The 23,964-nt window shown below is 57.4% G+C and overlaps 10 non-coding genes and 5 pseudogenes across 10 annotated transcripts; all 15 read right to left on the bottom strand.

Moving 5' to 3' along the window:
• Positions 1 to 966: 966 nt before the first annotated feature.
• LOC147329121 (5S ribosomal RNA) lies at positions 967 to 1,085 on the bottom strand. The gene has a single exon (XR_015129723.1). It is a non-coding gene; the product is annotated as a 5S ribosomal RNA (ribosomal RNA).
• A 2,040-nt stretch (positions 1,086 to 3,125) lies between these two features.
• Positions 3,126 to 3,244, bottom strand: LOC147329120 (5S ribosomal RNA; annotated as a pseudogene).
• A 2,234-nt stretch (positions 3,245 to 5,478) lies between these two features.
• Positions 5,479 to 5,597, bottom strand: LOC147329119 (5S ribosomal RNA; annotated as a pseudogene).
• A 1,535-nt stretch (positions 5,598 to 7,132) lies between these two features.
• LOC147329118 (5S ribosomal RNA) lies at positions 7,133 to 7,251 on the bottom strand. Its single transcript, XR_015129362.1, has one exon. It is a non-coding gene; the product is annotated as a 5S ribosomal RNA (ribosomal RNA).
• Positions 7,252 to 8,507: 1,256 nt separating this feature from the next.
• Positions 8,508 to 8,626, bottom strand: LOC147329117 (5S ribosomal RNA). Its single transcript, XR_015129665.1, has one exon. It is a non-coding gene; the product is annotated as a 5S ribosomal RNA (ribosomal RNA).
• Positions 8,627 to 10,233: 1,607 nt separating this feature from the next.
• On the bottom strand, positions 10,234 to 10,352 carry LOC147329116 (5S ribosomal RNA). The gene has a single exon (XR_015129722.1). It is a non-coding gene; the product is annotated as a 5S ribosomal RNA (ribosomal RNA).
• A 1,416-nt stretch (positions 10,353 to 11,768) lies between these two features.
• LOC147329115 (5S ribosomal RNA) lies at positions 11,769 to 11,887 on the bottom strand. The gene has a single exon (XR_015129382.1). It is a non-coding gene; the product is annotated as a 5S ribosomal RNA (ribosomal RNA).
• A 1,756-nt stretch (positions 11,888 to 13,643) lies between these two features.
• Positions 13,644 to 13,762, bottom strand: LOC147329114 (5S ribosomal RNA; annotated as a pseudogene).
• A 659-nt stretch (positions 13,763 to 14,421) lies between these two features.
• On the bottom strand, positions 14,422 to 14,540 carry LOC147329113 (5S ribosomal RNA). The gene has a single exon (XR_015129381.1). It is a non-coding gene; the product is annotated as a 5S ribosomal RNA (ribosomal RNA).
• A 978-nt stretch (positions 14,541 to 15,518) lies between these two features.
• On the bottom strand, positions 15,519 to 15,637 carry LOC147329112 (5S ribosomal RNA; annotated as a pseudogene).
• A 2,228-nt stretch (positions 15,638 to 17,865) lies between these two features.
• LOC147329111 (5S ribosomal RNA) lies at positions 17,866 to 17,984 on the bottom strand (annotated as a pseudogene).
• Positions 17,985 to 18,643: 659 nt separating this feature from the next.
• LOC147329110 (5S ribosomal RNA) lies at positions 18,644 to 18,762 on the bottom strand. Its single transcript, XR_015129380.1, has one exon. It is a non-coding gene; the product is annotated as a 5S ribosomal RNA (ribosomal RNA).
• An 898-nt stretch (positions 18,763 to 19,660) lies between these two features.
• Positions 19,661 to 19,779, bottom strand: LOC147329109 (5S ribosomal RNA). The gene has a single exon (XR_015129379.1). It is a non-coding gene; the product is annotated as a 5S ribosomal RNA (ribosomal RNA).
• Positions 19,780 to 21,236: 1,457 nt separating this feature from the next.
• On the bottom strand, positions 21,237 to 21,355 carry LOC147329108 (5S ribosomal RNA). Its single transcript, XR_015129378.1, has one exon. It is a non-coding gene; the product is annotated as a 5S ribosomal RNA (ribosomal RNA).
• Positions 21,356 to 22,532: 1,177 nt separating this feature from the next.
• Positions 22,533 to 22,651, bottom strand: LOC147329107 (5S ribosomal RNA). The gene has a single exon (XR_015129753.1). It is a non-coding gene; the product is annotated as a 5S ribosomal RNA (ribosomal RNA).
• Between the last annotated feature and the right edge of the window lie 1,313 nt (positions 22,652 to 23,964).

The following is a 23,964-nucleotide window of genomic DNA, read 5'->3' as shown; positions in this document are numbered from 1 at the left end:
TGGCCTCAATAGCAACTAAGGCCCTGGTGTGGTGTATGTGGCCTCAGCCAGCAGCCACAGGCCCTGGTGTGGTGTAACTGGCCTCAGCCAGCAGCCACAGGCCCTGGTGTGGTGTAAGTGGCCTCAATAGCAACTAAGGCCCTGGTGTGGTGTAAGTGGCCTCAGCCAGCAGCCACAGGCTCTGGTGTGGTGTAACTGGCCTCAGCCAGCAGCCACAGGCCCTGGTGTGGTGTAAGTGGCCTCAATAGCAACTAAGGCCCTGGTGTGGTGTAAGTGGCCTCAGCCAGCAGTCACAGGCCCTGGTGTGGTGTAAGTGGCCTCAATAGCAACTAAGGCCCTGGTGTGGTGTAAGTGGCCTCAGCCAGCAGTCACAGGCCCTGGTGTGGTGTAGGTGGCCTCAGCCAGCAGCCACAGGCTCTGGTGTGGTGTAAATCACCTCAGCCAGAAGCCACAGTCCCTGGTGTGGTGTAAGTGGCCTCAGCCAGCAGCCACAGGCCCTGGTGTGGTGTAAGTGGCCTCAGCCAGTGCCACAGGCCCTGGTGTGGTGTAATTGGCCTCAATAGCAACTAAGGCCCTGGTGTGGTGTAAGTGGCCTGAGCAAGAGCCACATACCCTGGTGTGGTGTAATTGGCCTCAATAGCAACTAAGGCCCTGGTGTGGTGTAGGTGGCCTCAGCCAGCAGCCACAGGCCCTGGTGTGGTGTAAGTGGCCTCAGCCAGCAGCCACAGGCCCTGGTGTGGTGTAAGTGGCCTCAGCCAGAGCCACAGGCCCTGATGTGGTGTAAGTGGCCCCAGCCGGTCACTTAGGTCCTGGTGTGGTGTAGGTTGCATCAGCTAGCAGCACAAGACATTGGAAAAGAGCCAAAAGGAGTGTCGTTAATGTGCCCTCATTAATGGGCAGCTGCTTTTGGTCTTTTAATACACCCCTTCTCTGGATCAAAAGCGGTTCAATGACATGAAAATGAAAGACTGACAGCACCAGGTATTCCCAGGCAGTCTCCCATCCAAGTACTAACCAAGCCCAGCCCTGCTTAGCTTCCGAGATCAGACGAGGTCGGGTGTGCTCAGGGTGGTATGGCCGTAAGCTGCTGGGCCCAGCACAATGTCTCAATTTATGGATTCAAGTGATTAGGTGGCAAGTACCTGAAGTTACGAAGATAATCCTATAACCATACCTGCATGTTTGCATAATACCCTAACCCAAAGGCTCAGTTTGGCATTTATCCAACAGCACAGGCCCTGGATTGTTGAAGATGGCCTCAGGAACCAGCACAGGGCCTGGTGTGTTGTACATGGCTACAGCAAGCAGCACAGGGCCTGGTTTGGTGAAGATGGCCTCGGCCAGAAGCGCAGGGCCTGGTGTGATGTGAGTGGCCTGAGCAAGAGCCACAGGCCTTGGTGTGGTGTAAGTGGCCTCAGCCAGCAGCCACAGGCCCTGGTGTGGTGTAGGTGGCCTCAGCCAGCAGCCACAGGCCCTGGTGTGGTGTAAGTGGCCTCAGCCAGCAGCCACAGGCCCTGGTGTGGTGTAAGTCACCTCAGCCAGCAGCCACAGGCCCTGGTGTGGTGTAATTGGCCTCAATAGCAACTAAGGCCCTGGTGTGGTGTAAGTGGCCTGAGTAAGAGCCACAGGCCCTGGTGTGGTGTAAGTGGCCTCAGCCAGCAGCCACAGGCCCTGGTGTGGTGTAAGTGGCCTGAGCAAGTGCCACAGGCCCTGGTGTGGTGTAAGTGGCCTGAGCAAGAGCCACAGGGCCTGGTTTGGTGAAGATGGCCTCGGCCAGAAGCGCAGGGCCTGGTGTGATGTGAGTGGCCTGAGCAAGAGCCACAGACCCTGGTGTGGTGTAATTGGCCTCAATAGCAACTAAGGCCCTGGTGTGGTGTAAGTGGCCTGAGTAAGAGCCACAGGCCCTGGTGTGGTGTAAGTGGCCTCAGCCAGCAGCAAAAGGGCCCTGGTGTGGTGTAAGTGGCCTGAGCAAGTGCCACAGGCCCTGGTGTGGTGTAAGTGGCCTGAGCAAGAGCCACAGGGCCTGGTTTGGTGAAGATGGCCTCGGCCAGAAGCGCAGGGCCTGGTGTGATGTGAGTGGCCTGAGCAAGAGCCACAGGCCCTGGTGTGGTGTAAGTGGCCTCAGCCAGCAGCCACAGGCCCTGGTGTGGTGTAAGTCGCCTCAGCCAGAAGCCACAGGCACTGGTGTGGTGTAAGTGGCCTCAGCCAGCAGCAAAAGGGCCCTGGTGTGGTGTAAGTCGCCTCAGCCAGCAGCCACAGGCCCTGGTGTGGTGTAGATGGCCTCAGCCAGCAGCCACAGGCCCTGGTGTGGTGTAAGTGGCCTCAGCCAGCAGCCACAGGCCCTGGTGTGGTCTAAGTGGCCTCAGCCAGAAGCACAGGGCCTGGTGTGATATGAGTGGCCTGAGCAAGAGCCACAGGCCCTGGTGTGGTGTAAGTGGCCCGAGCAAGAGCCACAGGCCCTGGTGTGGTGTAAGTGGCCTGAGCAAGAGCCACAGGCCCTGGTGTGGTGTAGGTGGCCTCAGCCAGCAGCCACAGGCCCTGGTGTGGTGTAAGTGGCCTCAGCCAGCAGCCACAAGCCCTTGTGTGGTGTAAGTGGCCTCAGCCAGCAGCCACAGACCATGGTGTGGTGTAATTGGCCTCATTAGCAACTAAGGCCCTTGTGTGGTTTAAGTGGCTTCAGCCAGCAGCCACAGGCTCTGGTGTGGTGTAAGTGGCCTCAATAGCAACTAAGGCCCTGGTGTGGTCTAAGCGGCCTGAGCCAGTGCCACAGGCCCTGGTGTGGTGTAAGTGGCCTGAGCAAGAGCCACAGACCCTGGTGTGGTGTAAATGGCCTCAATAGCAACTAAGGCCCTGGTGTGGTGTATGTGGCCTCAGCCAGCAGCCACAGGCCCTGTTGTGGTGTAACTGGCCTCAGCCAGAGCAACAGGCCCTGATGTGGTGTAAGTGGCCCCAGCCGGTCACTCAGGCCCTGGTGTGGTGTAGGTGGCATCAGCTAGCAGCACAAGACATTGGAAAAGAGCCAAAAGCAATGTCGTTAATGTGCCCTCATTAATGGGGAGCTGCTTTTGGTCTTTTAATACACCCCTTCTCTGGATCAAAAGCGGTTCAATGACATGAAAATGAAAGCCTTACAGCACCAGGTATTCCCAGGCAGTCTCCCATCCAAGTACTAACCAAGCCCAGCCCTGCTTAGCTTCCGAGATCAGACGAGGTCGGGCGTGCTTAGGGTGGTATGGCCGTAAGCTGCTGGCCCCAGCACAATGTCTCAATTTATGGATTCAAGTGATTAGGTGGCAAGTACCTGAAGTTACGAAGACAATCCTATAACCATACCTGCATGTTTGCATAATACCCTAACCCAAAGGCTCAGTTTGGCATTTATCCAACAGCACAGGCCCTGGATTGTTGAAGATGGCCACAGCAAGCAGCACAGGGCCTGGTTTGGTGAAGATGGCCTCAGCCAGAAGCACAGGGCCTGGTGTGATATGAGTGGCCTGAGCAAGAGCCACAGGCCCTGGTGTGGTGTAAGTGGAATCAGCCAGCAGCCACAGGCCCTGGTGTGGTGTAAGTGGCCTGAGCCAGAGCCACAGGCCCTGGTGTGGTGTAACTGGCCTGAATAGCAAATAAGGCCCTGGTGTGGTGTAAGTGGCCTCAGCCAGAGCCACAGGCCCTGGTGTGGTGTAAGTGGCCTCAATAGCAACTAAGGCCCTGGTGTGGTGTAAGTGGCCTCAGCCAACAGCCACAGGCCCTGGTATGGTGTAAGTGGCCTCAGCCAGCAGCCACAGGCCCTGGTGTGGTGTAAGTGGCCAGAAGCGCAGGGCCTGGTGTGATGTGAGTGGCCTGAGCAAGAGCCACAGACCCTGGTGTGGTGTAATAGGCCTCAATAGCAACTAAGGCCCTGGTGTGGTGTATGTGGCCTCAGCCAGCAGCCACAGGCCCTGGTGTGGTGTAACTGGCCTCAGCCAGCAGCCACAGGCCCTGGTGTGGTGTAAGTGGCCTCAGCCAGAGCCACAGGCCCTGATGTGGTGTAAGTCGCCTCAGCTAGCAGCACAGGGCCTGGTTTGGTGAAGATGGCCTCGGCCAGAAGCACAGGACCTGGTTTGATATGAGTGGCCTGAGCCAGCAGCCACAGGCCCTGGTGTGGTGTAAGTGGCCTCAGCCAGCAGCAACAGGCCCTGGTGTGGTGTAAGTCGCCTCAGCCAGAAGCCACAGGCACTGGTGTGGTGTAAGTGGCCTCAGCCAGCAGCAACAGGCCGTGGTGTGGTGTAAGTCGCCTCAGCAAGCAGCCACAGGCCCTGGTGTGGTGTAGGTGGTCTCAGCCAGCAGCCACAGTTCCTGGTGTGGTGTAAGTGGCCTCAGCCAGCAGCCACAGGCCCTGGTGTGGTGTAAGTGGCCTCAGCAAGAGCCACAGACCCTGGTGTGGTGTAATTGGCCTAAGCCAGAGCCACAGGCCCTGGTGTGGTGTAAGTGGCCTGAGCAAGAACCACAGGGCCTGGTTTGGTGAAGATGGCCTCGGCCAGAAGCGCAGGGCCTGGTGTGATGTGAGTGGCCTGAGCAAGAGCCACAGGCCCTGGTGTGGTGTAAGTGGCCTCAGCCAGCAGCCACAGGCCCTGGTGTGGTGTAAGTCGCCTCAGCCAGAAGCCACAGGCACTGGTGTGGTGTAAGTGGCCTCAGCCAGCAGCAAAAGGGCCCTGGTGTGGTGTAAGTCGCCTCAGCCAGCAGCCACAGGCCCTGGTGTGGTGTAGGTGGCCTCAGCCAGCAGCCACAGGCCCTGGTGTGGTGTAAGTGGCCTCAGCCAGTGCCACAGGCCCTGGTGTGGTGTAAGTGGCCTGAGCAAGAGCCACAGACCATGGTGTGGTGTAATTGGCCTCAATAGCAACTAAGGCCCTGGTGTGGTGTAAGTGGCCTCAGCCAGCAGCCACAGGCCCTGGTGTGGTGTAGGTGGCCTCAGCCAGCAGCCACAGGCCCTGGTGTGGTGTAGGTGGCCTCAGCCAGCAGCCACAAGCCCTTGTGTGGTGTAAGTGGCCTCAGCCAGCAGCCACAGGCCCTGGTGTGGTGTAAGTGGCCTCAGCCAGTGCCACAGGCCCTGGTGTGGTGTAAGTGGCCTGAGCAAGAGCCACAGACCATGGTGTGGTGTAATTGGCCTCAATAGCAACTAAGGCCCTGGTGTGGTGTAAGTGGCCTCAGCCAGCAGCCACAGGCCCTGGTGTGGTGTAAGTGGCCTCAGCCAGCAGCCACAGGCCCTGGTGTGGTGTAAGTGGCCTCAGCCAGAGCCACAGGCCCTGATGTGGTGTAAGTGGCCCCAGCCGGTCACTCAGGCCCTGGTGTGGTGTAGGTGGCATCAGCTAGCAGCACAAGACATTGGAAAACAGCCAAAAGCAATGTCGTTAATGTGCCCTCATTAATGGGCAGCTGCTTTTGGTCTTTTAATACACCCCTTCTCTGGATCAAAAGCGGTTCAATGACATGAAAATCAAAGGCTTACAGCACCAAGTATTCCAAGGCAGTCTCCCATCCAAGTACTAACCAAGCCCAGCCCTGCTTAGCTTCCGAGATCAGACGAGGTCGGGCGTGCTCAGGGTGGTATGGCCGTAAGCTGCTGGCCCCAGCACAATGTCTCAATTTATGGATTCAAGTGATTAGGTGGCAAGTACCTGAAGTTACGAAGACAATCCTATAACCATACCTGCATGTTTGCATAATACCCTAACCAAAAGGCTCAGTTTGGCATTTATCCAACAGCACAGGCCCTGGATTGTTGAAGATGGCCTCAAGAACCAGCACAGGACCTGGTGTGTTTTACATGGCCACAGCAAGCAGCACAGGGCCTGGTTTGGTGAAGATGGCCTCAGCAAGCAGCCACAGGCCCTGGTTTGGTGTAAGTGGCCTCAGCTAGCAGCACAGGCCCTGGTGTGATGTGAGTGGCCTGAGCAAGAGCCACAGGCCTTGGTGTGGTGTAAGTGGCCTCAGCCAGCAGCCACAGGCCCTGGTGTGGTGTAAGTCGCCTCAGCCAGAAGCCACAGGCCCTGGTGTGGTGTAGGTGGCCTCAGCCAGCAGCAAAAGGGCCCTGGTGTGGTGTAAGTCGCCTCAGCCAGCAGCCACAGGCCCTGGTGTGGTGTAGGTGGCCTCAGCCAGCAGCCACAGGCCCTGGTGTGGTGTAAGTGGCCTCAGCCAGCAGCCACAGGCCCTGGTGTGGTGTAAGTGGCCTCAGCCAGTGCCACAGGCCCTGGTGTGGTGTAAGTGGTCTGAGCAAGAGCCACAGACCCTGGTGTGGTGTAATTGGCCTCAGCCAGCAGCCACAGGCCCTGGTGTGGTGTAAGTCGCCTCAGACAGAAGCCACAGGCACTGGTGTGGTGTAAGTGGCCTCAGCCAGCAGCAAAAGGGCCCTGGTGTGGTGTAAGTCGCCTCAGCCAGCAGCCACAGGCCCTGGTGTGGTGTAGGTGGCCTCAGCCACCAGCCACAGGCCCTGGTGTGGTGTAAGTGGCCTCAGCCAGCAGCCACAGGCCCTGGTGTGGTGTAAGTGGCCTCAGCCAGCAGCCACAGGCCCTGGTGTGGTGTAAGTGGCCTCAGCCAGTGCCACAGGCCCTGGTGTGGTGTAAGTGGCCTGAGCAAGAGCCACAGGCCCTGGTGTGGTGTAAGTGGCCTGAGCAAGAGCCACAGACCCTGGTGTGGTGTAATTGGCCTCAATAGCAACTAATGCCCTGGTGTGGTGTAGGTGGCCTAAGCCAGCAGCCACAGGCCCTGGTGTGGTGTAAGTGGCCTGAGCAAGAGCCACAGGCCCTGGTGTGGTGTAAGTGGCCTGAGCAAGAGCCACAGACCCTGGTGTGGTGTAATTGGCCTCAATAGCAACTAATGCCCTGGTGTGGTGTAGGTGGCCTCAGCCAGCAGCCACAGGCCCTGGTGTGGTGAAAGTGGCCTCAGCCAGAGCCACAGGCCCTGATGTGGTGTAAGTGGCCCCAGCCGGTCACTCAGGCCCTTGTGTGGTGTAGGTTGCATCAGCTAGCAGCACAAGACATTGGAAAAGAGCCAAAAGCAGTGTCGTTAATGTGCCCTCATTAATGGGCAGCTGCTTTTGGTCTTTTAATACACCCCTTCTCTGGATCAAAAGCGGTTCAATGACATGAAAATCAAAGGCTTACAGCACCAGGTATTCCCAGGTAGTCTCCCATCCAAGTACTAACCAAGCCCAGCCCTGCTTAGCTTCCGAGATCAGACGAGGTCGGGCGTGCTCAGGGTGGTATGGCCGTAAGCTGCTGGACCCAGCACAATGTCTCAATTTATGGATTCAAGTGATTAGGTGGCAAGTACCTGAAGTTACGAAGACAATGCTATAACCATACCTGCATGTTTGCATAATACCCTAACCCAAAGGCTCAGTTTGGCATTTATCCAACAGCACAGGCCCTGGATTGTTGAAGATGGCCTCAGGAACCAGCACAGGGCCTGGTGTGTTGTACATGGCCACAGCAAGGAGCACAGGGCCTGGTTTGGTGAAGATGGCCTCGGCCAGAAGCGCAGGGCCTGGTGTGATGTGAGTGGCCTGAGCAAGAGCCACAGGCCTTGGTGTGGTGTAAGTGGCCTCAGCCAGCAGCCACAGGCCCTGGTGTGGTGTAGGTGGCCTCAGCCAGCAGCCACAGGCCCTGGTGTGGTGTAGGTGGCCTCAGCCAGCAGCCACAGGCCCTGGTGTGGTGTAAGTGGCCTCAGCCAGCAGCCACAGGCCCTGGTGTGGTGTAAGTGGCCTGAGCAAGAGCCACAGGCCCTGGTGTGGTGTAAGTGGCCTGAGCAAGAGCCACAGACCCTGGTGTGGTGTAATTGGCCTCAATAGCAACTAATGCCCTGGTGTGGTGTAGGTGGCCTCAGCCAGCAGCCACAGGCCCTGGTGTGGTGTAAGTGGCCTCGGCCAGCAGCCACAGGCCCTGGTGTGGTGTAAGTGGCCTCAGCCAGAAGCCACAGGCACTGGTGTGGTGTAAGTGGCCTCAGCCAGCAGCAAAAGGGCCCTGGTGTGGTGTAAGTGGCCTCAGCCAGCAGCCACAGGCCCTGGTGTGGTGTAGGTGGCCTCAGCCAGCAGCCACAGGCCCTTGTGTGGTGTAATTGGCCTCAATAGCAACTAAGGCCCTGGTGTGGTGTAAGTGGCCTCAGCCAGTGCCACAGGCCCTGGTGTGGTGTAAGTGGCCTGAGCAAGAGCCACAGACCCTGGTGTGGTGTAATTGGCCTCAATAGCAACTAAGGCCCTGGTGTGGTGTAGGTGGCCTCAGCCAGCAGCCACAGGCTCTGGTGTGGTGTAACTGGCCTCAGCCAGCAGCCACAGGCCCTGATGTGGTGTAAGTGGCCCCAGCCGGTCACTCAGGCCCTGGTGTGGTGTAGGTGGCATCAGCTAGCAGCACAAGACATTGGAAAAGAGCCAAAAGCAATGTCGTTAATGTGCCCTCATTAATGGGCAGCTGCTTTTGGTCTTTTAATACACCCCTTTTCTGGATCAAAAGCGGTTCAATGACATGAAAATGAAAGGCTTACAGCACCAAGTATTCCCAGGCAGTCTCCCATCCAAGTACTAACCAAGCCCAGCCCTGCTTAGCTTCCGAGATCAGACGAGGTCGGGCGTGCTCAGGGTGGTATGGCCGTAAGCTGCTGGCCCCAGCACAATGTCTCAATTTATGGATTCAAGTGATTAGGTGGCAAGTACCTGAAGTTACGAAGACAATCCTATAACCATACCTGCATGTTTGCATAATACCCTAACCCAAAGGCTCAGTTTAGCATTTATCCAACAGCACAGGCCCTGGATTGTTGAAGATGGCCTCAGGAACCAGCACAGGGCCTGGTGTGTTGTACATGGCCACAGCAAGCAGCACAGGGCCTGGTTTGGTGAAGATGGCCTCGGCCAGAAGAGCAGGGCCTGGTGTGATATGAGTGGCCTGAGCAAGAGCCACAGGCCCTGGTGTGGTGTAAGTGGCCTGAGCAAGAGCCACAGGCCCTGGTGTGGTGTGAGTGGCCTCAGCCAGCAGCCACAGGCCCTGGTGTGGTGTAAGTCACCTCAGCCAGAAGCCACAGTCCCTGGTGTGGTGTAAGTGGCCTCAGCCAGCAGCAACAGGCCCTGGTGTGGTGTAAGTCGCCTCAGCCAGCAGCCACAGGCCCTGGTGTGGTGTAGGTGGCCTCAGCCTGCAGCCACAGGCCCTGGTGTGGTCTAAGTGGCCTCAGCCAGTGCCACAGGCCCTGGTGTGGTGTAAGTGGCCTGAGCAAGAGCCACAGACCCTGGTGTGGTGTAAATGGCCTCAATAGCAACTAAGGCCCTGGTGTGGTGTATGTGGCCTCAGCCAGCAGCCACAGGCCCTGGTGTGGTGTAACTGGCCTCAGCCAGCAGCCACAGGCCCTGGTGTGGTGTAAGTGGCCTCAATAGCAACTAAGGCCCTGGTGTGGTGTAAGTGGCCTCAGCCAGCAGCCACAGGCTCTGGTGTGGTGTAACTGGCCTCAGCCAGCAGCCACAGGCCCTGGTGTGGTGTAAGTGGCCTCAATAGCAACTAAGGCCCTGGTGTGGTGTAAGTGGCCTCAGCCAGCAGTCACAGGCCCTGGTGTGGTGTAAGTGGCCTCAATAGCAACTAAGGCCCTGGTGTGGTGTAAGTGGCCTCAGCCAGCAGTCACAGGCCCTGGTGTGGTGTAGGTGGCCTCAGCCAGCAGCCACAGGCTCTGGTGTGGTGTAAATCACCTCAGCCAGAAGCCACAGTCCCTGGTGTGGTGTAAGTGGCCTCAGCCAGCAGCCACAGGCCCTGGTGTGGTGTAAGTGGCCTCAGCCAGTGCCACAGGCCCTGGTGTGGTGTAATTGGCCTCAATAGCAACTAAGGCCCTGGTGTGGTGTAAGTGGCCTGAGCAAGAGCCACATACCCTGGTGTGGTGTAATTGGCCTCAATAGCAACTAAGGCCCTGGTGTGGTGTAGGTGGCCTCAGCCAGCAGCCACAGGCCCTGGTGTGGTGTAAGTGGCCTCAGCCAGCAGCCACAGGCCCTGGTGTGGTGTAAGTGGCCTCAGCCAGAGCCACAGGCCCTGATGTGGTGTAAGTGGCCCCAGCCGGTCACTTAGGTCCTGGTGTGGTGTAGGTTGCATCAGCTAGCAGCACAAGACATTGGAAAAGAGCCAAAAGGAGTGTCGTTAATGTGCCCTCATTAATGGGCAGCTGCTTTTGGTCTTTTAATACACCCCTTCTCTGGATCAAAAGCGGTTCAATGACATGAAAATGAAAGACTGACAGCACCAGGTATTCCCAGGCAGTCTCCCATCCAAGTACTAACCAAGCCCAGCCCTGCTTAGCTTCCGAGATCAGACGAGGTCGGGTGTGCTCAGGGTGGTATGGCCGTAAGCTGCTGGGCCCAGCACAATGTCTCAATTTATGGATTCAAGTGATTAGGTGGCAAGTACCTGAAGTTACGAAGATAATCCTATAACCATACCTGCATGTTTGCATAATACCCTAACCCAAAGGCTCAGTTTGGCATTTATCCAACAGCACAGGCCCTGGATTGTTGAAGATGGCCTCAGGAACCAGCACAGGGCCTGGTGTGTTGTACATGGCTACAGCAAGCAGCACAGGGCCTGGTTTGGTGAAGATGGCCTCGGCCAGAAGCGCAGGGCCTGGTGTGATGTGAGTGGCCTGAGCAAGAGCCACAGGCCTTGGTGTGGTGTAAGTGGCCTCAGCCAGCAGCCACAGGCCCTGGTGTGGTGTAGGTGGCCTCAGCCAGCAGCCACAGGCCCTGGTGTGGTGTAAGTGGCCTCAGCCAGCAGCCACAGGCCCTGGTGTGGTGTAAGTGGCCTCAGCCAGCAGCCACAGGCCCTGGTGTGGTGTAAGTGGCCTCAGCCAGTGCCACAGGCCCTGGTGTAGTGTAAGTAGCCTGAGCAAGAGCCACAGACCCTGGTGTGGTGTAATTGGCCTCAGCCAGCAGCCACAGGCCCTGGTGTGGTGTAAGTGGCCTCAGCCAGTGCCACAGGCCCTGGTGTAGTGTAAGTGGCCTGAGCAAGAGCCACAGACCCTGGTGTGGTGTAATTGGCCTCAGCCAGAAGCCACAGGCCCTGGTGTGGTGTAAGTCGCCTCAGCCAGAAGCCACAGGTACTGGTGTGGTGTAAGTGGCCTCAGCCAGCTGCAAAAGGGCCCTGGTGTGGTGTAAGTCGCCTCAGCCAGCAGCCACCGGCCCTGGTGTGGTGTAGGTGGCCTCAGCCAGCAGCCACAGGCCCTGGTGTGGTATAAGTGGCCTCAGCCAGCAGCCACAGGCCCTGGTGTGGTGTAAGTGGCCTCAGCCAGCAGCCACAGGCCCTGGTGTGGTGTAAGTGGCCTCAGCCAGTGCCACAGGCCCTGGTGTGGTGTAAGTGGCCTGAGCAAGAGCCACAGGCCCTGGTGTGGTGTAAGTGGCCTGAGCAAGAGCCACAGACCCTGGTGTGGTGTAATTGGCCTCAATAGCAACTAATGCCCTGGTGTGGTGTAGGTGGCCTCAGCCAGCAGCCACAGGCCCTGGTGTGGTGTAAGTGGCCTCAGCCAGTAGCCACAGGCCCTGGTGTGGTGTAAGTGGCCTCAGCCAGAGCCACAGGCCCTGATGTGGTGTAAGTGGCCCCAGCCGGTCACTCAGGCCCTTGTGTGGTGTAGGTTGCATCAGCTAGCAGCACAAGACATTGGAAAAGAGCCAAAAGCAATGTCGTTAATGTGCCCTCATTAATGGGCAGATGCTTTTGGTCTTTTAATACACCCCTTCTCTGGATCAAAAGCGGTTCAATGACATGAAAATGAAAGGCTTACAGCACCAGGTATTCCCAGGCAGTCTCCCATCCAAGTACTAACCAAGCCCAGCCCTGCTTAGCTTCCGAGATCAGACGAGGTCGGGCGTGCTCAGGGTGGTATGGCCGTAAGCTGCTGGGCCCAGCACAATGTCTCAATTTATGGATTCAAGTGATTAGGTGGCAAGTACCTGAAGTTACGAAGACAATCCTATAACCATACCTGCATGTTTGCATAATACCCTAACCCAAAGGCTCAGTTTGGCATTTATCCAACAGCACAGGCCCTGGATTGTTGAAGATGGCCTCAGGAACCAGCACAGGGCCTGGTGTGTTGTACATGGCCACAGCAAGCAGCACAGGGCCTGGTTTGGTGAAGATGGCCTCGGCCAGAAGCGCAGGGCCTGGTGTGATGTGAGTGGCCTGCGCAAGAGCCACAGGCCCTGGTGTGGTGTAAGTGGAATCAGCCAGCAGCCACAGGCCCTGGTGTGGTGTAAGTGGCCTCAGCCAGAGCCACAGGCCCTGGTGTGGTGTAACTGGCCTCAATAGCAAATAAGGCCCTGGTGTGGTGTAAGTGGCCTCAGCCAGAGCCACAGGCCCTGGTGTGGTGTAAGTGGCCTCAATAGCAACTAAGGCCCTGGTGTGGTGTAAGTGGCCTCAGCCAGCAGTCACAGGCCCTGGTGTGGTGTAGGTGGCCTCAGCCAGCAGCCACAGGCTCTGGTGTGGTGTAAGTCACCTCAGCCAGAAGCCACAGTCCCTGGTGTGGTGTAAGTGGCCTCAGCCAGCAGCCACAGGCCCTGGTGTGGTGTAAGTGGCCTCAGCCAGTGCCACAGGCCCTGGTGTGGTGTAATTGGCCTCAATAGCAACTAAGGCCCTGGTGTGGTGTAAGTGGCCTCAGCAAGAGCCACAGACCCTGGTGTGGTGTAATTGGCCTAAGCCAGAGCCACAGGCCCTGGTGTGGTGTAAGTGGCCTGAGCAAGAACCACAGGGCCTGGTTTGGTGAAGATGGCCTCGGCCAGAAGCGCAGGGCCTGGTGTGATGTGAGTGGCCTGAGCAAGAGCCACAGGCCCTGGTGTGGTGTAAGTGGCCTCAGCCAGCAGCCACAGGCCCTGGTGTGGTGTAAGTCGCCTCAGCCAGCAGCCACAGGCCCTGGTGTGGTGTAGGTGGCCTCAGCCAGCAGCCACAGGCCCTGGTGTGGTGTAAGTGGCCTCAGCCAGTGCCACAGGCCCTGGTGTGGTGTAAGTGGCCTGAGCAAGAGCCACAGACCATGGTGTGGTGTAATTGGCCTCAATAGCAACTAAGGCCCTGGTGTGGTGTAAGTGGCCTCAGCCAGCAGCCACAGGCCCTGGTGTGGTGTAGGTGGCCTCAGCCAGCAGCCACAGGCCCTGGTGTGGTGTAGGTGGCCTCAGCCAGCAGCCACAAGCCCTTGTGTGGTGTAAGTGGCCTCAGCCAGCAGCCACAGGCCCTGGTGTGGTGTAAGTGGCCTCAGCCAGTGCCACAGGCCCTGGTGTGGTGTAAGTGGCCTGAGCAAGAGCCACAGACCATGGTGTGGTGTAATTGGCCTCAATAGCAACTAAGGCCCTGGTGTGGTGTAAGTGGCCTCAGCCAGCAGCCACAGGCCCTGGTGTGGTGTAAGTGGCCTCAGCCAGCAGCCACAGGCCCTGGTGTGGTGTAAGTGGCCTCAGCCAGAGCCACAGGCCCTGATGTGGTGTAAGTGGCCCCAGCCGGTCACTCAGGCCCTGGTGTGGTGTAGGTGGCATCAGCTAGCAGCACAAGACATTGGAAAACAGCCAAAAGCAATGTCGTTAATGTGCCCTCATTAATGGGCAGCTGCTTTTGGTCTTTTAATACACCCCTTCTCTGGATCAAAAGTGGTTCAATGACATGAAAGGCTTACAGCACCAGGTATTCCCAGGGAGTCTCCCATCCAAGTACTAACCAAGCCCAGCCCTGGTCAGCTTCCGAGATCAGACGAGGTCGGGAGTGCTCAGGGTGGTATGGCCGTAAGCTGCTGGCCCCAGCACAATGTCTCAATTTATGGATTCAGGTGATTAGGTGGCAAGTACCTGAAGTTACGAAGACAATCCTATAACCCTACCTTCATGTTTGCATAATACCCTAACCCAAAGGCTCAGTTTAGCATTTATCCAACAGCACAGGCCCTGGATTGTTGAAGATGGCCTCAGGAACCAGCACAGGGCCTGGTGTGTTGTACATGGCCACAGCTAGCAGCACAGGGCCTGGTTTGGTGAAGATGGCCTCGGCCAGAAGCGCAGGGCCTGGTGTGATGTGAGTGGCCTGAGCAAGAGCCACAGGCCCTGGTGTGGTGTAAGTGGCCTGAGCAAGAGCCACAGGCCCTGGTGTGGTGTAAGTGGCCTCAATAGCAAATAAGGCCCTGGTGTGGTGTAAGTGGCCTCAGCCAGTGCCACAGGCCCTGGTGTGGTGTAAGTGGCCTGAGCAAGAGCCAAAGACCCTGGTGTGGTGTAATTGGCCTCAATAGCAACTAAGGCCCTGGTGTGGTGTAGGTGGCATCAGCTAGCAGCACAAGACATTGGAAAACAGCCAAAAGCAATGTCGTTAATGTACCCTCATTAATGGGCAGCTGCTTTTGGTCTTTTAATACACCCCTTCTCTGGATCAAAAGCGGTTCAATGACATGAAAATGAAAGGCTTACAGCACCAGGTATTCCCAGGCAGTCTCCCATCCAAGTACTAACCAAGCCCAGCCCTGCTTAGCTTCCGAGATCAGACGAGGTCGGGCGTGCTCAGGGTGGTATGGCCGTAAGCTGCTGGCTCCAGCACAATGTCTCAATTTATGGATTCAAGTGATTAGGTGGCAAGTACCTGAAGTTACGAAGATAATCCTATAACCATACCTGCATGTTTGCATAATACCCTAACCCAAAGGCTCAGTTTGGCATTTACCCAACAGCACAGGCCCTGGATTGTTGAAGATGGCCTCAGGAACCAGCACAGGGCCTGGTGTGTTGTACATGGCCACAGCAAGCAGCACAGGGCCTGGTTTGGTGAAGATGGCCTCGGCCAGAAGCACAGGGCCTGGTGTGATATGAGTGGCCTGAGCAAGAGCCACAGGCCCTGGTGTGTTGTAAGTGGCCTCAGCCAGCAGCCACAGGCCCTGGTGTGGTGTAGGTGGCCTCAGCCAGCAGCCACAGGCCCTTGTGTGGTGTAAGTGGCCTCAGCCAGCAGCCACAGGCTCTGGTGTGGTGTAAGTGGCCTCAGCCAGCAGCCACAGGCCCTGGTGTGGTGTAAGTGGCCTCAGCCAGCAGCCACAGGCCCTGGTGTGGTGTAGGTGGCCTCAGCCAGCAGCCACAGGCCCTGGTGTGGTGTAAGTGGCCTCAATAGCAACTAAGGCCCTGGTGTGGTCTAAGCGGCCTGAGCCAGTGCCACAGGCCCTGGTGTGGTGTAAGTGGCCTGAGCAAGAGCCACAGACCCTGGTGTGGTGTAAATGGCCTCAATAGCAACTAAGGCCCTGGTGTGGTGTATGTGGCCTCAGCCAGCAGCCACAGGCCCTGTTGTGGTGTAACTGGCCTCAGCCAGAGCAACAGGCCCTGATGTGGTGTAAGTGGCCCCAGCCGGTCACTCAGGCCCTGGTGTGGTGTAGGTGGCATCAGCTAGCAGCACAAGACATTGGAAAAGAGCCAAAAGCAATGTCGTTAATGTGCCCTCATTAATGGGGAGCTGCTTTTGGTCTTTTAATACACCCCTTCTCTGGATCAAAAGCGGTTCAATGACATGAAAATGAAAGCCTTACAGCACCAGGTATTCCCAGGCAGTCTCCCATCCAAGTACTAACCAAGCCCAGCCCTGCTTAGCTTCCGAGATCAGACGAGGTCGGGCGTGCTTAGGGTGGTATGGCCGTAAGCTGCTGGCCCCAGCACAATGTCTCAATTTATGGATTCAAGTGATTAGGTGGCAAGTACCTGAAGTTACGAAGACAATCCTATAACCATACCTGCATGTTTGCATAATACCCTAACCCAAAGGCTCAGTTTGGCATTTATCCAACAGCACAGGCCCTGGATTGTTGAAGATGGCCACAGCAAGCAGCACAGGGCCTGGTTTGGTGAAGATGGCCTCAGCCAGAAGCACAGGGCCTGGTGTGATATGAGTGGCCTGAGCAAGAGCCACAGGCCCTGGTGTGGTGTAAGTGGAATCAGCCAGCAGCCACAGGCCCTGGTGTGGTGTAAGTGGCCTGAGCCAGAGCCACAGGCCCTGGTGTGGTGTAACTGGCCTGAATAGCAAATAAGGCCCTGGTGTGGTGTAAGTGGCCTCAGCCAGAGCCACAGGCCCTGGTGTGGTGTAAGTGGCCTCAATAGCAACTAAGGCCCTGGTGTGGTGTAAGTGGCCTCAGCCAACAGCCACAGGCCCTGGTATGGTGTAAGTGGCCTCAGCCAGCAGCCACAGGCCCTGGTGTGGTGTAAGTGGCCAGAAGCGCAGGGCCTGGTGTGATGTGAGTGGCCTGAGCAAGAGCCACAGACCCTGGTGTGGTGTAATAGGCCTCAATAGCAACTAAGGCCCTGGTGTGGTGTATGTGGCCTCAGCCAGCAGCCACAGGCCCTGGTGTGGTGTAACTGGCCTCAGCCAGCAGCCACAGGCCCTGGTGTGGTGTAAGTGGCCTCAGCCAGAGCCACAGGCCCTGATGTGGTGTAAGTCGCCTCAGCTAGCAGCACAGGGCCTGGTTTGGTGAAGATGGCCTCGGCCAGAAGCACAGGACCTGGTTTGATATGAGTGGCCTGAGCCAGCAGCCACAGGCCCTGGTGTGGTGTAAGTGGCCTCAGCCAGCAGCAACAGGCCCTGGTGTGGTGTAAGTCGCCTCAGCCAGAAGCCACAGGCACTGGTGTGGTGTAAGTGGCCTCAGCCAGCAGCAACAGGCCGTGGTGTGGTGTAAGTCGCCTCAGCAAGCAGCCACAGGCCCTGGTGTGGTGTAGGTGGTCTCAGCCAGCAGCCACAGTTCCTGGTGTGGTGTAAGTGGCCTCAGCCAGCAGCCACAGGCCCTGGTGTGGTGTAAGTGGCCTCAGCAAGAGCCACAGACCCTGGTGTGGTGTAATTGGCCTAAGCCAGAGCCACAGGCCCTGGTGTGGTGTAAGTGGCCTGAGCAAGAACCACAGGGCCTGGTTTGGTGAAGATGGCCTCGGCCAGAAGCGCAGGGCCTGGTGTGATGTGAGTGGCCTGAGCAAGAGCCACAGGCCCTGGTGTGGTGTAAGTGGCCTCAGCCAGCAGCCACAGGCCCTGGTGTGGTGTAAGTCGCCTCAGCCAGAAGCCACAGGCACTGGTGTGGTGTAAGTGGCCTCAGCCAGCAGCAAAAGGGCCCTGGTGTGGTGTAAGTCGCCTCAGCCAGCAGCCACAGGCCCTGGTGTGGTGTAGGTGGCCTCAGCCAGCAGCCACAGGCCCTGGTGTGGTGTAAGTGGCCTCAGCCAGTGCCACAGGCCCTGGTGTGGTGTAAGTGGCCTGAGCAAGAGCCACAGACCATGGTGTGGTGTAATTGGCCTCAATAGCAACTAAGGCCCTGGTGTGGTGTAAGTGGCCTCAGCCAGCAGCCACAGGCCCTGGTGTGGTGTAGGTGGCCTCAGCCAGCAGCCACAGGCCCTGGTGTGGTGTAGGTGGCCTCAGCCAGCAGCCACAAGCCCTTGTGTGGTGTAAGTGGCCTCAGCCAGCAGCCACAGGCCCTGGTGTGGTGTAAGTGGCCTCAGCCAGTGCCACAGGCCCTGGTGTGGTGTAAGTGGCCTGAGCAAGAGCCACAGACCATGGTGTGGTGTAATTGGCCTCAATAGCAACTAAGGCCCTGGTGTGGTGTAAGTGGCCTCAGCCAGCAGCCACAGGCCCTGGTGTGGTGTAAGTGGCCTCAGCCAGCAGCCACAGGCCCTGGTGTGGTGTAAGTGGCCTCAGCCAGAGCCACAGGCCCTGATGTGGTGTAAGTGGCCCCAGCCGGTCACTCAGGCCCTGGTGTGGTGTAGGTGGCATCAGCTAGCAGCACAAGACATTGGAAAACAGCCAAAAGCAATGTCGTTAATGTGCCCTCATTAATGGGCAGCTGCTTTTGGTCTTTTAATACACCCCTTCTCTGGATCAAAAGTGGTTCAATGACATGAAAGGCTTACAGCACCAGGTATTCCCAGGCAGTCTCCCATCCAAGTACTAACCAAGCCCAGCCCTGGTCAGCTTCCGAGATCAGACGAGGTCGGGCGTGCTCAGGGTGGTATGGCCGTAAGCTGCTGGCCCCAGCACAATGTCTCAATTTATGGATTCAGGTGATTAGGTGGCAAGTACCTGAAGTTACGAAGACAATCCTATAACCCTACCTTCATGTTTGCATAATACCCTAACCCAAAGGCTCAGTTTAGCATTTATCCAACAGCACAGGCCCTGGATTGTTGAAGATGGCCTCAGGAACCAGCACAGGGCCTGGTGTGTTGTACATGGCCACAGCTAGCAGCACAGGGCCTGGTTTGGTGAAGATGGCCTCGGCCAGAAGCGCAGGGCCTGGTGTGATGTGAGTGGCCTGAGCAAGAGCCACAGGCCCTGGTGTGGTGTAAGTGGCCTGAGCAAGAGCCACAGGCCCTGGTGTGGTGTAAGTGGCCTCAATAGCAAATAAGGCCCTGGTGTGGTGTAAGTGGCCTCAGCCAGTGCCACAGGCCCTGGTGTGGTGTAAGTGGCCTGAGCAAGAGCCAAAGACCCTGGTGTGGTGTAATTGGCCTCAATAGCAACTAAGGCCCTGGTGTGGTGTAGGTGGCATCAGCTAGCAGCACAAGACATTGGAAAACAGCCAAAAGCAATGTCGTTAATGTACCCTCATTAATGGGCAGCTGCTTTTGGTCTTTTAATACACCCCTTCTCTGGATCAAAAGCGGTTCAATGACATGAAAATGAAAGGCTTACAGCACCAGGTATTCCCAGGCAGTCTCCCATCCAAGTACTAACCAAGCCCAGCCCTGCTTAGCTTCCGAGATCAGACGAGGTCGGGCGTGCTCAGGGTGGTATGGCCGTAAGCTGCTGGCTCCAGCACAATGTCTCAATTTATGGATTCAAGTGATTAGGTGGCAAGTACCTGAAGTTACGAAGATAATCCTATAACCATACCTGCATGTTTGCATAATACCCTAACCCAAAGGCTCAGTTTGGCATTTACCCAACAGCACAGGCCCTGGATTGTTGAAGATGGCCTCAGGAACCAGCACAGGGCCTGGTGTGTTGTACATGGCCACAGCAAGCAGCACAGGGCCTGGTTTGGTGAAGATGGCCTCGGCCAGAAGCACAGGGCCTGGTGTGATATGAGTGGCCTGAGCAAGAGCCACAGGCCCTGGTGTGTTGTAAGTGGCCTCAGCCAGCAGCCACAGGCCCTGGTGTGGTGTAGGTGGCCTCAGCCAGCAGCCACAGGCCCTTGTGTGGTGTAAGTGGCCTCAGCCAGCAGCCACAGGCCCTGGTGTGGTGTAAGTGGCCTCAGCCAGTGCCACAGGCCCTGGTGTGGTGTAATTGGCCTCAATAGCAACTAAGGCCCTGGTGTGGTGTAAGTGGCCTGAGCAAGAGCCACATACCCTGGTGTGGTGTAATTGGCCTCAATAGCAACTAAGGCCCTGGTGTGGTGTAGGTGGCCTCAGCCAGCAGCCACAGGCCCTGGTGTGGTGTAAGTGGCCTCAGCCAGCAGCCACAGGCCCTGGTGTGGTGTAAGTGGCCTCAGCCAGAGCAACAGGCCCTGATGTGGTGTAAGTGGCCCCAGCCGGTCACTCAGGCCCTGGTGTGGTGTAGGTGGCATCAGCTAGCAGCACAAGACATTGGAAAACAGCCAAAAGCAATGTCGTTAATGTGCCCTCATTAATGGGGAGCTGCTTCTGGTCTTTTAATACACCCCTTCTCTGGATCAAAAGCGGTTCAATGACATGAAAATGAAAGGCTTACAGCACCAGGTATTCCCAGGCAGTCTCCCATCCAAGTACTAACCAAGCCCAGCCCTGCTTAGCTTCCGAGATCAGACGAGGTCGGGCGTGCTCAGGGTGGTATGGCCGTAAGCTGCTGGCCCCAGCACAATGTCTCAATTTATGGATTCAAGTGATTAGGTGGCAAGTACCTGAAGTTACGAAGACAATCCTATAACCATACCTGCATGTTTGCATAATACCCTAACCAAAAGGCTCAGTTTGGCATTTATCCAACAGCACAGGCCCTGGATTGTTGAAGATGGCCTCAAGAACCAGCACAGGACCTGGTGTGTTTTACATGGCCACAGCAAGCAGCACAGGGCCTGGTTTGGTGAAGATGGCCTCAGCAAGCAGCCACAGGCCCTGGTTTGGTGTAAGTGGCCTCAGCTAGCAGCACAGGCCCTGGTGTGATGTGAGTGGCCTGAGCAAGAGCCACAGGCCTTGGTGTGGTGTAAGTGGCCTCAGCCAGCAGCCACAGGCCCTGGTGTGGTGTAAGTCGCCTCAGCCAGAAGCCACAGGCCCTGGTGTGGTGTAGGTGGCCTCAGCCAGCAGCAAAAGGGCCCTGGTGTGGTGTAAGTCGCCTCAGCCAGCAGCCACAGGCCCTGGTGTGGTGTAGGTGGCCTCAGCCAGCAGCCACAGGCCCTGGTGTGGTGTAAGTGGCCTCAGCCAGCAGCCACAGGCCCTGGTGTGGTGTAAGTGGCCTCAGCCAGCAGCCACAGGCCCTGGTGTGGTGTAAGTCGCCTCAGACAGAAGCCACAGGCACTGGTGTGGTGTAAGTGGCCTCAGCCAGCAGCAAAAGGGCCCTGGTGTGGTGTAAGTCGCCTCAGCCAGCAGCCACAGGCCCTGGTGTGGTGTAGGTGGCCTCAGCCACCAGCCACAGGCCCTGGTGTGGTGTAAGTGGCCTCAGCCAGCAGCCACAGGCCCTGGTGTGGTGTAAGTGGCCTCAGCCAGCAGCCACAGGCCCTGGTGTGGTGTAAGTGGCCTCAGCCAGTGCCACAGGCCCTGGTGTGGTGTAAGTGGCCTGAGCAAGAGCCACAGGCCCTGGTGTGGTGTAAGTGGCCTGAGCAAGAGCCACAGACCCTGGTGTGGTGTAATTGGCCTCAATAGCAACTAATGCCCTGGTGTGGTGTAGGTGGCCTAAGCCAGCAGCCACAGGCCCTGGTGTGGTGTAAGTGGCCTGAGCAAGAGCCACAGGCCCTGGTGTGGTGTAAGTGGCCTGAGCAAGAGCCACAGACCCTGGTGTGGTGTAATTGGCCTCAATAGCAACTAATGCCCTGGTGTGGTGTAGGTGGCCTCAGCCAGCAGCCACAGGCCCTGGTGTGGTGAAAGTGGCCTCAGCCAGAGCCACAGGCCCTGATGTGGTGTAAGTGGCCCCAGCCGGTCACTCAGGCCCTTGTGTGGTGTAGGTTGCATCAGCTAGCAGCACAAGACATTGGAAAAGAGCCAAAAGCAGTGTCGTTAATGTGCCCTCATTAATGGGCAGCTGCTTTTGGTCTTTTAATACACCCCTTCTCTGGATCAAAAGCGGTTCAATGACATGAAAATCAAAGGCTTACAGCACCAGGTATTCCCAGGCAGTCTCCCATCCAAGTACTAACCAAGCCCAGCCCTGCTTAGCTTCCGAGATCAGACGAGGTCGGGCGTGCTCAGGGTGGTATGGCCGTAAGCTGTTGGCCCCAGCACAATGTCTCAATTTATGGATTCAAGTGATTAGGTGGCAAGTACCTGAAGTTACGAAGACAATGCTATGACCATACCTGCATGTTTGCATAATACCCTAACCCAAAGGCTCAGTTTGGCATTTATCCAACAGCACAGGCCCTGGATTGTTGAAGATGGCCTCAGGAACCAGCACAGGGCCTGGTGTGTTGTACATGGCCACAGCAAGGAGCACAGGGCCTGGTTTGGTGAAGATGGCCTCGGCCAGAAGCGCAGGGCCTGGTGTGATGTGAGTGGCCTGAGCAAGAGCCACAGGCCTTGGTGTGGTGTAAGTGGCCTCAGCCAGCAGCCACAGGCCCTGGTGTGGTGTAGGTGGCCTCAGCCAGCAGCCACAGGCCCTGGTGTGGTGTAGGTGGCCTCAGCCAGCAGCCACAGGCCCTGGTGTGGTGTAAGTGGCCTCAGCCAGCAGCCACAGGCCCTGGTGTGGTGTAAGTGGCCTGAGCAAGAGCCACAGGCCCTGGTGTGGTGTAAGTGGCCTGAGCAAGAGCCACAGACCCTGGTGTGGTGTAATTGGCCTCAATAGCAACTAATGCCCTGGTGTGGTGTAGGTGGCCTCAGCCAGCAGCCACAGGCCCTGGTGTGGTGTAAGTGGCCTCGGCCAGCAGCCACAGGCCCTGGTGTGGTGTAAGTCGCCTCAGCCAGAAGCCACAGGCACTGGTGTGGTGTAAGTGGCCTCAGCCAGCAGCAAAAGGGCCCTGGTGTGGTGTAAGTCGCCTCAGCCAGCAGCCACAGGCCCTGGTGTGGTGTAGGTGGCCTCAGCCAGCAGCCACAGGCCCTTGTGTGGTGTAATTGGCCTCAATAGCAACTAAGGCCCTGGTGTGGTGTAAGTGGCCTCAGCCAGTGCCACAGGCCCTGGTGTGGTGTAAGTGGCCTGAGCAAGAGCCACAGACCCTGGTGTGGTGTAATTGGCCTCAATAGCAACTAAGGCCCTGGTGTGGTGTAGGTGGCCTCAGCCAGCAGCCACAGGCCCTGGTGTGGTGTAGGTGGCATCAGCTAGCAGCACAAGACATTGGAAAACAGCCAAAAGCAATGTCGTTAATGTGCCCTCATTAATGGGCAGCTGCTTTTGGTCTTTTAATACACCCCTTCTCTGGATCAAAAGCGGTTCAATGACATGAAAATCAAAGGCTTACAGCACCAGGTATTCCAAGGCAGTCTCCCATCCAAGTACTAACCAAGCCCAGCCCTGCTTAGCTTCCGAGATCAGACGAGGTCGGGCGTGCTCAGGGTGGTATGGCCGTAAGCTGCTGGCTCCAGCACAATGTCTCAATTTATGGATTCAAGTGATTAGGTGGCAAGTACCTGAAGTTACGAAGACAATCCTATAACCATACCTGCATGTTTGCATAATACCCTAACCAAAAGGCTCAGTTTGGCATTTATCCAACAGCACAGGCCCTGGATTGTTGAAGATGGCCTCAAGAACCAGCACAGGACCTGGTGTGTTTTACATGGCCACAGCAAGCAGCACAGGGCCTGGTTTGGTGAAGATGGCCTCGGCCAGAAGCGCAGGGCCTGGTGTGATGTGAGTGGCCTGAGCAAGAGCCACAGGTCTTGGTGTGGTGTAAGTGGCGTCAGCCAGCAGCCACAGGCCCTGGTGTGGTGTAAGTCGCCTCAGCCAGAAGCCACAGGCACTGGTGTGGTGTAAGTGGCCTCAGCCAGCAGCAAAAGGGCCCTGGTGTGGTGTAAGTCGCCTCAGCCAGCAGCCACAGGCCCTGGTGTGGTGTAGGTGGCCTCAGCCAGCAGCCACAGGCCCTGGTGTGGTGTAAGTGGCCTCAGCCAGCAGCCACAGGCCCTGGTGTGGTGTAAGTGGCCTGAGCAATAGCCACAGGCCCTGGTGTGGTGTAAGTGGCCTGAGCAAGAGCCACAGACCCTGGTGTGGTGTAATTGGCCTCAATAGCAACTAATGCCCTGGTGTGGTGTAGGTGGCCTCAGCCAGCAGCCACAGGCCCTGGTGTGGTATAAGTGGCCTAAGCCAGCAGCCACAGGCCCTGGTGTGGTGTAAGTGGCCTCAGCCAGCAGCCACAGGCCCTGGTGTGGTGTAAGTCGCCTCAGCCAGAAGCCACAGGCACTGGTGTGGTGTAAGTGGCCTCAGCCAGCAGCAAAAGGGCCCTGGTGTGGTGTAAGTCGCCTCAGCCAGCAGCCACAGGCCCTGGTGTGGTGTAGATGGCCTCAGCCAGCAGCCACAGGCCCTGGTGTGGTGTAAGTGGCCTCAGCCAGCAGCCACAGGCCCTGGTGTGGTCTAAGTGGCCTCAGTCAGAAGCACAGGCCCTGGTGTGATATGAGTGGCCTGAGCAAGAGCCACAGGCCCTGGTGTGGTGTAAGTGGCCTGAGCAAGAGCCACAGGCCCTGGCGTGGTGTAAGTGGCCTGAGCAAGAGCCACAGGCCCTGGTGTGGTGTAAGTGGCCTCAGCCAGCAGCCACAAGCCCTGGTGTGGTGTAAGTGGCCTCAGCCAGCAGCCACAGGCCCTGGTGTGGTGTAAGTGGCCTCAGCCAGTGCCACAGGCCCTGGTGTGATGTAAGTGGCCTGAGCAAGAGCCACAGACCATGGTGTGGTGT

The sequence above is a fragment of the Aulonocara sp. 'chitande type north' Nkhata Bay genome, linkage group LG5 (assembly GCF_057382095.1).
Source record: "Aulonocara sp. 'chitande type north' Nkhata Bay isolate Kocher_YH1m ecotype deep benthic linkage group LG5, A_spYH_male_GT1.1, whole genome shotgun sequence".
Taxonomy (NCBI): domain Eukaryota; kingdom Metazoa; phylum Chordata; class Actinopteri; order Cichliformes; family Cichlidae; genus Aulonocara; species Aulonocara sp. 'chitande type north' Nkhata Bay.
Note: the sequence above shows the minus strand (reverse complement) of the source record. Positions and strands in the feature narration are given on the sequence as shown.